A 12313-nucleotide genomic window follows, 5' to 3' on the forward strand; every position below is an offset into this window, starting at 1 on the left:
AGAAGGTGAGCAAAAAAACGTTGGAAGACAAGACACCTCCAGGTGCATTGTATGGTGGGAACAATATGTGATCCACTTTTGCATAGCCTATGTTGGTCAAGCAAAGCCCTATATCGAAGACAGCCCTCGGTGTCGTGTGAACATTTGGCAGTACAGTTACCAGATGCGGTTGCATGACAGAGTTCAATAAGATCAGATAACTGCAGGCTATCAGGATAGAATCGCAAGGATATGTGGAATATGTGGAAGCTGGTGAAATTTTGGCTCGTGACAACCACAACTGCTTCCTCATCCGGTCCATCCCCTTGTTAAAAAAGTATCTTGATCACCTTCAACCAATAAACAAAAGCAAACATCCTCAGAATTCAGATAAGGTAGGTGGTACAGGGTGATTACTTGTTGTGTAGTATGTATCTCACAAATAAACCAGAGATGCAAATGGTGAACTGTGAACTTAGAAATAATGTGTCACTTCAGTCTTTTTTCTGTTTTTTTGGGAATCAAATTATTTACAATTTTTCTTATCTGAGCCACTTATATATAATTGAAAATGGAGGGAACCAGATTTGTGAACATATGAAGAAAAACAATTTTCCTTGTACCGAACCACACTCTAAGTACAATTCTTAGCTACCGTAGAATACCATGCATCCGCCCATTCCACGTTAAGCGCCGATGTCCAAATTTCTAAGATCTGAGAAAGTATGCACAGTACATTTATATGTAAAATTGATGACCAGAAAAGTCCCCATTCCCTATTTTTTCGCGATTATCTCTAAATTTTGAGTGGGCGCTTACCCGGTATTTTACGGTAATAGAGTAGCCTACAATTGAAATAAAGTAGTGTTGTATCCTGCATGCCAAAAGATGCACAAAGGCTTGCCCAGTGTGATGCAGATGGACGCTGCGGGAAGTCTTTGAGTTGAACATGGAGATCCGTGGTGTATTCTAAAAGTAAATAATGAAGCCCCCCCCCCCCCCATTTCAACTTCAAATCATATCATTATCTGAGCATGTTTCAAAGGCAAGAAAACACAAGTGGCTAATGTTTCCTTGCATTAACAGACAGAATGTAATCATCAGTGGTAAAGCTTACAAAAGAACTGCTTGTAGCAGCTTCCGCAGCAAAAACATGGCTTTTGTAGCACATATTTCATTTAATTTATTTCACCCTGCAAACTTAAGGACATGACGTCCCGAAACCAAGACCACACGCAACGAAAACAGCACAACCACGCACCGGAGCAGAATACCACTAGCAGACAATAGTTGCTTGAGCGATGGCAAGTTAAAGTATTCAAATAGCGAACCTGCAGCAAAAAGATGTCCAAGTGTTCCTTCATGGCTGTGGTAGCGTGCCTCGAATGACTGGCGTGGGATAGCGGCTTCTGTAGAGGCAATGTAGCTGAAGACCAGTGCTGGCAGGCTCCTAATACTCCCAACTTGAAATCCACCAAGATGGGTCCCAGGAACCACTGTTTTCCCGTGGTTGGCTCGAGAACAATCAATTTCGTGGCATCCTGTGGTTCGTCCAGCATATGGGCCCCGTCATTGCTAGCGATGCTCAGAAGTATAATCTGCAGCAAAAAGATACGTGAGTGCTTCATCACGGCTGTGGTAGCGTGTCCCCCACATTCGAGCTTTTGGAGCAGGCGATTCCGGTTTATCACATTGTAAGAAGCGATGCAAGTACTATAGAAATTCCCACAGTTCCTCAAGGTGCCATAAAAACTATTATAACAGCAATTATGACACACAATTATTCGCAGCAAAAAGATTGCTGTTGGAAAAGGGGATAGAAAGCAAAAACAGAACTTTGACAATGACCTCATTGCCTTTAAATCTTGATGCAATTACTAAATCAGTCCCATATTCGACAACTGCAAACCAACAAAACTGTTTAAACATAGCGAATAAACCACACTTGTCGCAACAAGCATTTTTCCCTAAAATGAAAATAATGGGAGGATGATTCATACGAGTGTTCCTTAAGTAATCGGTGCCACCAGAACAATGATTGACACCACTCTTCCTCCCACGCAAGGCATCAATAATCGTTCCAGCCAAGGAGAAGCTACTACAAAAGGGAAACTAAGGGTTGGACACTCTTCTCGGAAAGTGGCCACTTTTTGCTTGAGCATATATTTTAATAGTCGCTTTTACGTAGGCAAATATAAGCGAGTAACTCGGGGTTCCTCAATTTTATGAAAGAAAAAAATTGTTTTCGTCTATGGAAGCTCACCGTGGGACGGAAGTGGTTTGTGCACCGCAGTCCTATTTATTATCGAGCGGTAATACATCATATCTGCTGAAAGTATTTAATGAATCATACCGGTCAAAGCAGGTGCCATGTCTTCATCTGCTTCCAGCCAGCATCTAATTAAGAGCCTCAAGTAAAAGTGTGTTCAACCGCTAGATCAAGGCATGTGTTAAAGGGCGTCATTAAATTGCAAAATTTTGCTGTTGGTTAGGGGGCTACGGGTAGTTTTTCAACGTAAATCCGGTTATAAACAGATGCTTGAAGATTTTATGCGAGGAATAAAATAACACTTTTCTATAGACACCATTTTTGTTCCAATAGGTTAAGCAGTTTTTACACGCAGAAATCTATAATCCGCCATCTTTAACGCCGCCATTAAATTGCAAACACACTCCATGGTTTAAGTTTAACGCACTCTTACTTGAAGCGCCATAGCATCTAATGACGTCGGTGGTGCCATCCCGTGGTATGTTATGCATGCACGGCCGTCGTTCGCGGTAGGCCTACCTCACTGATCTCTAATATAACTCTGAGCTAGGCGCTTAGCCTAGCTCGGAGTTGGGCACGAGTGAAGCCATCGGAAGTTCGATGCTTGTCCCAGAAGTCGAGTGTTTGCTGGGTTTTATAGTGGATTTAGTTAATGTTTTGGTTCGTGCTTTCTTTGCATTTTTACGTGGGTTTTAATAATTCATTTTAGTAATCATCTTGAGAATGAGGCACTTGAACTTGGGCAGTGTACACTTAATCAACATGAATCTCGAAATTCTCAGACATGAAATGGCTTCCGAGAAGACTTCTCGGGCCTGCATGAGCTGTTATTGCGCGACAAGCAGGCTCTCTTGATATAACAAAAGCAAATCAAGCGCCTTGGACACTGTTTGGACCACCGCTCGTAAGAGTGGGAAAGCCTGTCAAGCGCTCATTTCCGGGACAAGCCGCTTACTTCCGGTGGCTTCGTACCTGTTCGCTCAATACGCCATCCAGCCCTCTAGTGGAAATTAGTGGCCCACCTCAAAACAAACTGCGATAGACAAGAACTTTTTTTACACATAAACTCACTGATCTCTATGACAATTGTTCGATCGCGCATCCCCGCTCCGCGAGTGCGGCCACCTGACGGCAATCTTGCACGTCGAAAAATCCCGTTTTTGGAGCGTTGCGAAGGCTGGCCGCAGCGTGCTGAAGACACGTTTTCTACTCTTTCGTCGTCATTCGCCAAAAACGTTTTTTTTAAACCCTGCGTAAGCCGGATACTTGCTGATGAGAACATGTGTGAATTTTTTACGAAAGCGTAGTGCCGCAAGAAAAAGGCACAACTCGTCGAAAGCAAGTTTCGATGGCCTTGCGGCATGATCAAAGCTTCCTTGGCGTGTCAAAGCGCTGAGTCTCTGTGCCTTCGCACGCTTGAATACCGATCAAGAATCGGTGCCGCGGAAAAGTTTTGAAGGTGTGTCGCGCATAGATGTCTTTGCATCATATATCGGCCAAAGAGTTCTGGAACGTCTAGATGTTCAGGCGAGTTGCTATCAATTAAGGAGGGAAAGCAACCTGTAAAGTTGCTCTTATGCACTATTAACCATGGCTATGTCTACTGTAATAGATCACATAGCAGCACAAATACAGCAACGCTGTAGAGCAAGGAGGGTTTTCGAAGGCAAAAGTACAAGACGGCGAGAATAAAAATCGTTGAAGCGCGGTCCATGTGGTCGTGTGCAGTCTGTTGACCAATCACAATTAGGCGAGCCGTGCTCAAACGTCAAGTGAAATTAAGTAGGTTGATAATGAGACACCGCTCATCACTGATAAAGAGCTTATGTACGAGGTATTCTCTGAACCGTCTAACAATGAAGAAAATACATATCTCCACCCCCCCTTTTCCGTCGCCACGTAGTTACACATACAGTCGTCAGAGTAAAGTAAAACGCTGCTGAAGAGGCACATACGGTTACAGGCACGTTGCACTCGCCAAACACATCGACACAGTGTCGATTCTCGACCGGCATCTAAGCGTGCGAATGCATAAAGACGTAGCGCTTCGGCGTGGAAGCTTTGAACACGCTGCGAGACCGGCGAAACTTGGTTTCGACGAGTTGTGCCTGTTTTCTGCGGCACTGCGCTTCGATAAAAATTGTCACGTGTTCTCAACGGCAAGTCTCACGTCTTAAATAGGGTTTTAAAGAACTTCGGTGAATGACGACGAACGAGTGGAAACCGTGTCTTCAGCACGCTGCCGTGGCCCATTGCCACGCTTCAAAAGCGCGCTTTCTCAACATGCAAGATTGCCGTCCGGTGGCCGCACTCGGGCTGCAGCAATCAAGCGGGGATACGCTATCCAGCAATTGTCCTAAACATCAGTGTATAAACTAGAGAAAACACGACATGCTCTCCTAAATTCAGTACTCGAGAGCGCTCATTATAATTATTCAACGAGCGCGATTCAGTGTTTCGTGTTAAAATCTGATTTCTCCGGTTCTTACCGCGCCCGAAAGCGGAAGGGTGACGGCGCCCGAAAGCAAAAAAGGTACGAACAGAATGAGTTCGGGAGAGCCCACTCAGCCCAGAGCAAACCAAACACCCATGGCGATAAGCCCTGTGCCTGAACACGTCCATCGAGTCGAGTCTGATGCGTGGATAGGTTTCCCTCGTGCCACTAAGTCGGGAAGGTAAAGCAAAATATTTATCGCGTTTTCTGACTCAGCCTGCGCTATTGCGTTAGGTTACGCGTCTTTGATTTCTTCTGCACTTCGGTTATCTCGCAAGGCGCATGCGAAATTCAGCTAGCTTACCTCTTACTCCGGTTGAATGGGGACAAATGACCGCGGCGACAACGAAGAGAGCTGCCGCCCTCACCGCCTGTGGTGGTTAACGCGCGAGCGAGCGTACGGACCGGGCGCAGCCAGCGCAGCGGCGCACAGCAAGTAAACATCACGTGACAGAAGGTCGCTCCTCTTGCTCGGATGTCTTCGTCCGCGAGCTGAGTGCGCCGGCTTTCGGGTGGGTCTCCCTCCGCCGTTCAAAGAAATTTTCGCATTCGCACGATTGGCACATAACATGAGACATATACCAACAAGATAACTATCCATAGCATAGGCGTAGACTTCTGGAGGGTATCGGGGCTCGTGCCCCGCCCTAATCAAATCCGCAAGAAGGAAAGGGACAGAGCCTCCCCCCCCCCCCCCCCCCCCCGGGCTTGGGCCATGATCCTTACCGAGACACTGTTTACGTGCCACGTAACGAGCTTCTAGTAGTGGCATGGAAACAAAATAACGCTCACGTTGCCTTTATTGACAAAATACACGGGAAGTAGAATTCCAGCATGCATTCGTTAGCTTTAATGCCCAGTTCTGGCGAAAAGGTAACGCTCAGCACCCCCCTCCCCCCCTCACCCCAGAAAACTTCTCAGCCTGCCCCTCCCCCCCCCCCCCCCCCCCCCCGGAAAAGTGGAAAGTCTACGCCGCTGATCCCTAGAGTAAGCGTGGCGTGTGTTAACTGTTTTTACTTGAAAGAAAGGGGAACGCAGACCTGAACTAAGAAATATGTGAAGCCGCACATTTACGGCCTCGTGGCGTCATGTCGCCTCTGCGGCGTTTTGCCCGTGCGCGCCTCTCACGGCGCTTTCCAGTTTTGAAAAGGCTGTTAACTTACGGTATTTTTTACAGTGCACAATATCCGGCATGTTACGAACCAAGAAAAGTGTCCCGGTCTTTCTTCTGCATCGCTCGACAGTGCTTAGTGAATTGTACATTCTCGGGGTGTCGGATAAAGTTTCGTTCACACATTTGCGTTTGACTGCGGTTGACTGCGGTTGACTGCGTTAAGTCTGCTTGTATCAAGCTGTTGCTATGGCAACCATTACAAGAGCCAATGGGACGCGGTGTGCTGCACGACGCAACGCGGCGCAAAGCGGTCGACGAAACTGTCGAAACAAGCCTTTATAAAAAAAAAAAAAAAAAATGGCAGGCAGCGCATTTGGTTACGGCATGATAGCATGATCTGAAATTGCGAAATTGAGTGGGGAACTAGTTTTCAGAGTGCACTGCGCAGCATTTCCCGCAGTGCACTCTGCAACATGTCTTTTAACGTCTCGTTGGCACGTCAGGAGCTCGCCGACTGGCTGTACCTTACAATTTTTCCTCGGAGTCTTCTTTTCAACAACGTATCGTTTTTGGACGCCGATGCGGTACTCGCTGTACTTAATTTTTTTATGTATTTTGTTTGTTGCTAAAGCGAACAGATGGCGCTAGTTACCCCAAACACGACGTATGAGAGCCCAAACTGCAGTCTCTGCCCACAACCAGCATATGAAGAACAAGATGGCGGCAGGGGACGGTACACGAGACGGGGAGAATGAGATTGGGCGGAAGGATGACAGTTCCATCTGTCATCAAAGGGTAATGTATACTTTACCTCCGCTGGCGAAAATACCTTTCAAGTCTTTCATAGCGTTGGCACGGCAAACGACGTGCCACTGCAACCTCGTTCGACAGCCGCGTAGCTTCGCAAGTTGCTTGTTTGCAGTTTAGGCATGCTTCAGAAGAGGCAGCTCTCCCGCAGGTTCGGGGTTGCTGGCTTGTTGTTTCAATGATCATCGTGCTGCTACACGAATTGGTGGGTTAGGTCCGTCTCGAAATGGGCAAACAACTCGGAGCAACTTTAATTTTGAAGCGGCAGCAACTAATCAAGGATGTGTTAGTTTCACGTTTTACTGCTGGGGTGATATGTTTAAAGAAATATACATCGCTTATAGAGGACTTTGTTTTGTGCTTAGTGCTTGCACTGCTTATTTTTATTCATCGTGACTCTGCTTGACTGCTTTGTTCCAGAAACTGCTGCAAAAGTTCAGGCTTCAAGCGAGGGCTCAATGATTGTCGAGATTGTATTATGTATTCGTGACCTTAAATACTTTTGAAACTGGTAGACAGCTGATCACAACGGATATTTATTAGGGCTATTTCAAACAACGCCTTCGTTTTTTTTTTCGGAGTGCATTTGTGCTTTATCATTCCTGTTTTTCAAACATCGTCCTGCCCGCCTTGATAATTTTGACATTTCAGAAAGGTGGTTATAAATCTGGGTTTTAATTGCGCTTGAAATATGTGCTTCGTTGTTTCTCCTTAGGTGTGAAATTTAGCAACACAAATAATAAGAGCACGAAGCTGCTTTCCGAGAGATTTGAGTACACGAAACACAAGGCTGTCTTCTCCGGCACTCAGTGGCGCTGCGTGGAACGAAGAAGAGGCTGTCACGGAGCTGTCATCACAGACTTTGTTACCTTGCTGACGGAAGTAGCCAAGTTTCGGGCAGCCTTGAAAAAAACTGTAAGTGAGGCGAACGGGCCTCTAAAATCAATCTGCGTCGAAGCATTGCAAAACCTTCAAGAGTGCGCAAGATCTTATGGGGTTTATCCAAAGAAATCATTAAGAGAGACATAAGTTGCCAAAGTACATTCTATCCGCCAACACCAGCGAGTTTTAACGGCCTAGTCATCGACGGTGTGGGCGAAAAACCGCGGGATTATCACCTGAGCCATTCCTGATCTGCGATATAGTGCCTCAAGCTCGCTCCAAACCCGTCACTTTCGCTACAGCGGAAGGCTCACGGTTGCTTTCTCAAAGCTATACTCTGCTTATGGATGGTAACTTTGCCATGGCGCTGAGGTTGTTCCTCCAGCTTTGTGTTCTACACGTCCCATTGGTAGAAACCGCAGTGTCAGTGGTCTAGGCTTTGAAGGAGAAAATAACCCAAGACTCATACGATGAACTACGTAACGCCGTGGTTGCCGCTGTGGAAGCCATCAGCGAAGCATCACCAGATCCAGGTTTTCTCAAAACCGACTTCGAAACTGCTGTTATGAATTTTGCAGGTGCTGTGTCTGGAGAAGACGTCACCATATGAGGATGTTATCTTCATTTTCGCCAAAGCACACGTTGAAAAATTCAAGAGCTGTTTTTAGTGGCCCTCTAGAAGAAAAGCGACGTTTTTCGCCTGTTTATTCGCATGATGAATGGACTTATATTCCACCCTTTGAACGACTTCGCGAGTGGGAGTTTTTGGCGTTGATGAATGAGTGTCTTACCTTCTTTTCTTATGGTCTTGACCAAAAGAGTATTTATTTTGCGGTCACGATGAATGAAAATTCGGCTCAGAACCTGCGCTGTGTATGTGTCCTTCTGCTTCTCATCCCTTGTCGTTTGCGCTGTTGTAACCTTTAAAATAATCTACTTCACCGGCATTGCCGGTCTCATTGATCGCCTCCAAGTCTTAGCGTCCCCCGGGCCCGATAACATTTAAATCCTCAAGAATATTAAAGGCATACCCAGTGAGTGCTACTTACCAGTCACACCGATATTGAACCCGCCATGCGTATGCTACAAACGGATGCTGTCGCAGTTATGGATTGGTTCAAAGAAAAAAGTATAACTGTGAATTCTTTAAGAACTAAGCTCGTCTGTTTTCGCAGCCCTTGGAAAAAGCTCACTGTCTTCCCGAACTTATTTTTGCATGGCTCTAACTGTGTTCCTTGTTGCTGCACTTCTGTCCAGTATGTTAATTTTCTTAAGTATCTTAGTATCTTTTTCTGATTTCGATTTATCATGAAATACGCATATGGTTTTTGTTCCGAAGCGTCTCCGAAGTCTTTCATGCCAGCTTTACAATTTAAAAATGTTTCTTCCGTTTGCAGGGAGGAAGTTGATAATGCATTCTCTGGCCTATAGTGTGCTCAGATACGGCATTACTCTCTTTTTTAATTGTTCTCTGCAATGGCACGATAGAATCGATGGTATGTTGAAGTGGATGTTGAAAAGTGTGTCCTACAATTTATCGCTATGTTCAGGTGACAATATCTTCGCCTCGCTTCAGTTAGATTGTTTTAGAGCGCAGCTCTTAGGCGCCCGTTTCCGGCTTAAGCGCGGCGTCGCCGTCGCCGTCGGCGTAACCGCGCGGTGCATTATGCGTAAATTTCCCCGCTAAATCCAGCGGAAAAATTTTCCCGCTAAATTTAGCGGATAAAACTTCCTCGATAAACTTAGCCGAAAATTTTCTCCGCTAAATTTAGCGGAAAAATTTCCCCGCTAAATCTAGCGGAAACATTTCCCTGCTAAATTTAGTGGAAAATTGTCCTCTAAATGGAGGGCGAGCAGGAGAGGAGGAGGAGCATAGTGTTCTCTCTGTACCTTCCCCTCCTCCCCCTCAAGAGCTGCGCTCTAATTCGGCCTTACAGGGAGTTGTAAACGGCTTTTATTTTTTTCTGTCTTCTTACACTTCTCTTTTTCAGACTCTATTCCCAGTCTCAGGATTTTGCATCATGGATATACTAGGCTTACTATATGCCAGCGTCTCTCGGGTGGAGTCCGATCGGATTACTACCAGCGTGCAAGGGGGTAGGGAGGCAGTTTGCCAGATCGCTTCAACGTTTTTCTGAGCCTCAACCATTTGCCTGCCCCTGTTCGTTTCGAACTGGATGAGTATCGCTAAACAGTGCGTTCGTGTGATCACTACTGCGTGATGCACGTTAAAGACCCCCCTCCCCCTCCCCCGGGATGGCTGTCAGAATTACTGATCTATGGTCGCACGTCACTCTGCACTGGCAAATATTCCAGCACATCCGGAACACTCGTCGTCTCATTTAATTGCCTGACCAACTTCGCGCAGTCTAAATATCACACCTGAACTTTTCTCAACCTGATTTCGTAGAAACCAGTGAGGCTGAAAACGTTATTTGAAACTGAAACTGTGGAGGAACCTGAAAACCGGACTTCGAACTTTGCGCACTTGAACTTTAAAAAAAGTGAAACCTGCAAAGTTTGTTTTGAATTTATCCCGAAAAGAAAATCGAAACCTTCGAACTTTTCGACCATTATATTGAAAGAAATTCGAAATATTTAAACTTAATTCACTTTATGTCAATAAAACTTCGAAACGCTCGAAATTTTCGAATTTCAGATTAAAGAAAGTCGAAATCTTCGATTTCTCGACCTTCAAATGTAAATAAATTCAAAATCTTCGAATATTTCAAACTTTAGATCCCCAAAAATTCAAAACTTTCGATTCTCTCAAATATCAAGCTAGGAAAGTTCGATATCTTCGAACTGCTCAAACCTCAAGTACAACAAAAATATTCGAAATAATCGAACCCGAACTTTTAGAAACCGTGAAGGCTTCGAAATTTTCGAATTCAAAACTCCACGGTGTTTGGAAGTTGCAAAATTTTCAAAATCAAAACTCGGTAGGGTCGAACATATCGAAATCTTTCGATTCGAACCTCAGTTCGGTTCGAAAATATCGAAACCTTTCGAACTCGAGCCTAGGGTTGTTCGCGGCATCCCTACGTAGGATCAACTATCTCAGAAAACTGATGTAAGGTTTAAACTAGCTCCGTGACCGTTAAGAGCCTCTCACGGGAGCCGTGTTGGTACTGGCTGAGGACGCTCTTTGATGATTCAGACTGCCGGACGTGTTTAGGTATAATATTTTTAGAATCTTTCCATGGTGTTGATGCTAATGCGTTGGACCTATAATGGCACACTCACTTAGCGTCTTCACTTTTCAGTACTGGTATTAGGGAGTTTTAGGTAACCACTTATGCACATTAGATGCCGTACAAAGGGCCGTCCGAAACCTTCTGCGGTCGCACATGCGCAGTTTGTACGGGGGGGGGGGGGGGGGGGGGGGGGGGCTATCGTATCGGATATGCAAAAAAGGTTCCCTAAAACTCCTTAATATTTTGCTGAGTTTTCAGTCCTACGGTCCTGTACCGGCCAAAGTGTCTTCTTAAAAAGTAGGAGTAAATACATTGCCACCGGGCGATTACGATGCAGATAATTATGCATGTCAACAAAAAATTCTTGGAAAATCGAATGGCCAAGCTTTAAGCCTTTTATCTGCAAATTAATTACTGCATCGTGTAAATGAAGCATGCCATGTCGTAAAACCGAGCAATGTAATTTATAGTAAATTATAGTCATGTACAATGAAACCCGAAAACATCAGAATTTAATGATAGTATCTGGAAAAACTAAATTTTTCCCCTATTATCTTCGAAAATAAAAATTGATAAGGATTGATAACTGGGCGAGTTGGTGAGAGTTCATGTTGAAAAACAGCGCGACTGGGACGAGGTAACCCAAGCTCCTGAGGAAAGAAGAACAACACCAGTCAACAATCGGATGAAAAAGAAAAAGAAGAAAGGGGCATCTTCCACGAGGCGCCAAGCAAGCCCGCAACATTTGACTCCATGTTTTTCATTTCATCGTCATCCTTCCTTATGTTGTAATAACGAACCAGTTGCTAGTCAGCGCCTTGTCTTGTGTTCTCTTCATCTCTGTGTGTCCTCGTCCCAGTCGCGCTGTTTTTCAACATGAAAATATAAAGATGACCTGCGCCCCCTTTACAAAAAATGTAATCCTAAAATGTAGGGTTTTACTTCAATGCTCAGCTGCCCCTTCGACTAAACAAAAGGGCCGTTTCGTTTTACTTTGCATGTTCGATATTCTAGCGTATAGTCGAAGAGCAAAGTCACGTCCGCAACAATCGCGTTAAACTTTTTCTTTCTATTACAAACGCGCACTTTATGGTAACACAAGGCAATAATTAGCATAAAAAAGCAACATTGACGTTGATAGAGGTACAAAGTAGTTCGGTCAAAGTAAAACAAAATATTGATTGATCAATGAAAAAAGCACTTAATATACAAAACGTGCAGTGCCCAATAAATATGGTCCAACCTTCGATTCCACTACTCAACCTATTTAGATAAAAAATATTTCTTCTATCCCTCGTGCAGTAGAAATGTTATCTCGTTTGGTACACGTGACGGGGCAGCATAAGTATCTTTACATTCACTTTGAAGAGTCTGGGCCGCCGCAATTATTTACACGCTATTAAATCCATCCACAGTCTGGTAGCAAGACAACATCTCAGCGTTTAGTATTACCATATTGCTATAAACTACTGTGAATCCAGTTGGACAGAAAGGGGGGAAACCCAGCAGACTTAGCTGCAACGATAGATTCATGGGCTTCAAAGCACTTACTGCTAGGGCGCATAAACTCT

Source organism: Ixodes scapularis, unplaced genomic scaffold (assembly GCF_016920785.2).
Source record: "Ixodes scapularis isolate PalLabHiFi unplaced genomic scaffold, ASM1692078v2 PGA_scaffold11__112_contigs__length_91849675, whole genome shotgun sequence".
NCBI classification, from domain to species: Eukaryota; Metazoa; Arthropoda; class Arachnida; order Ixodida; family Ixodidae; genus Ixodes; species Ixodes scapularis.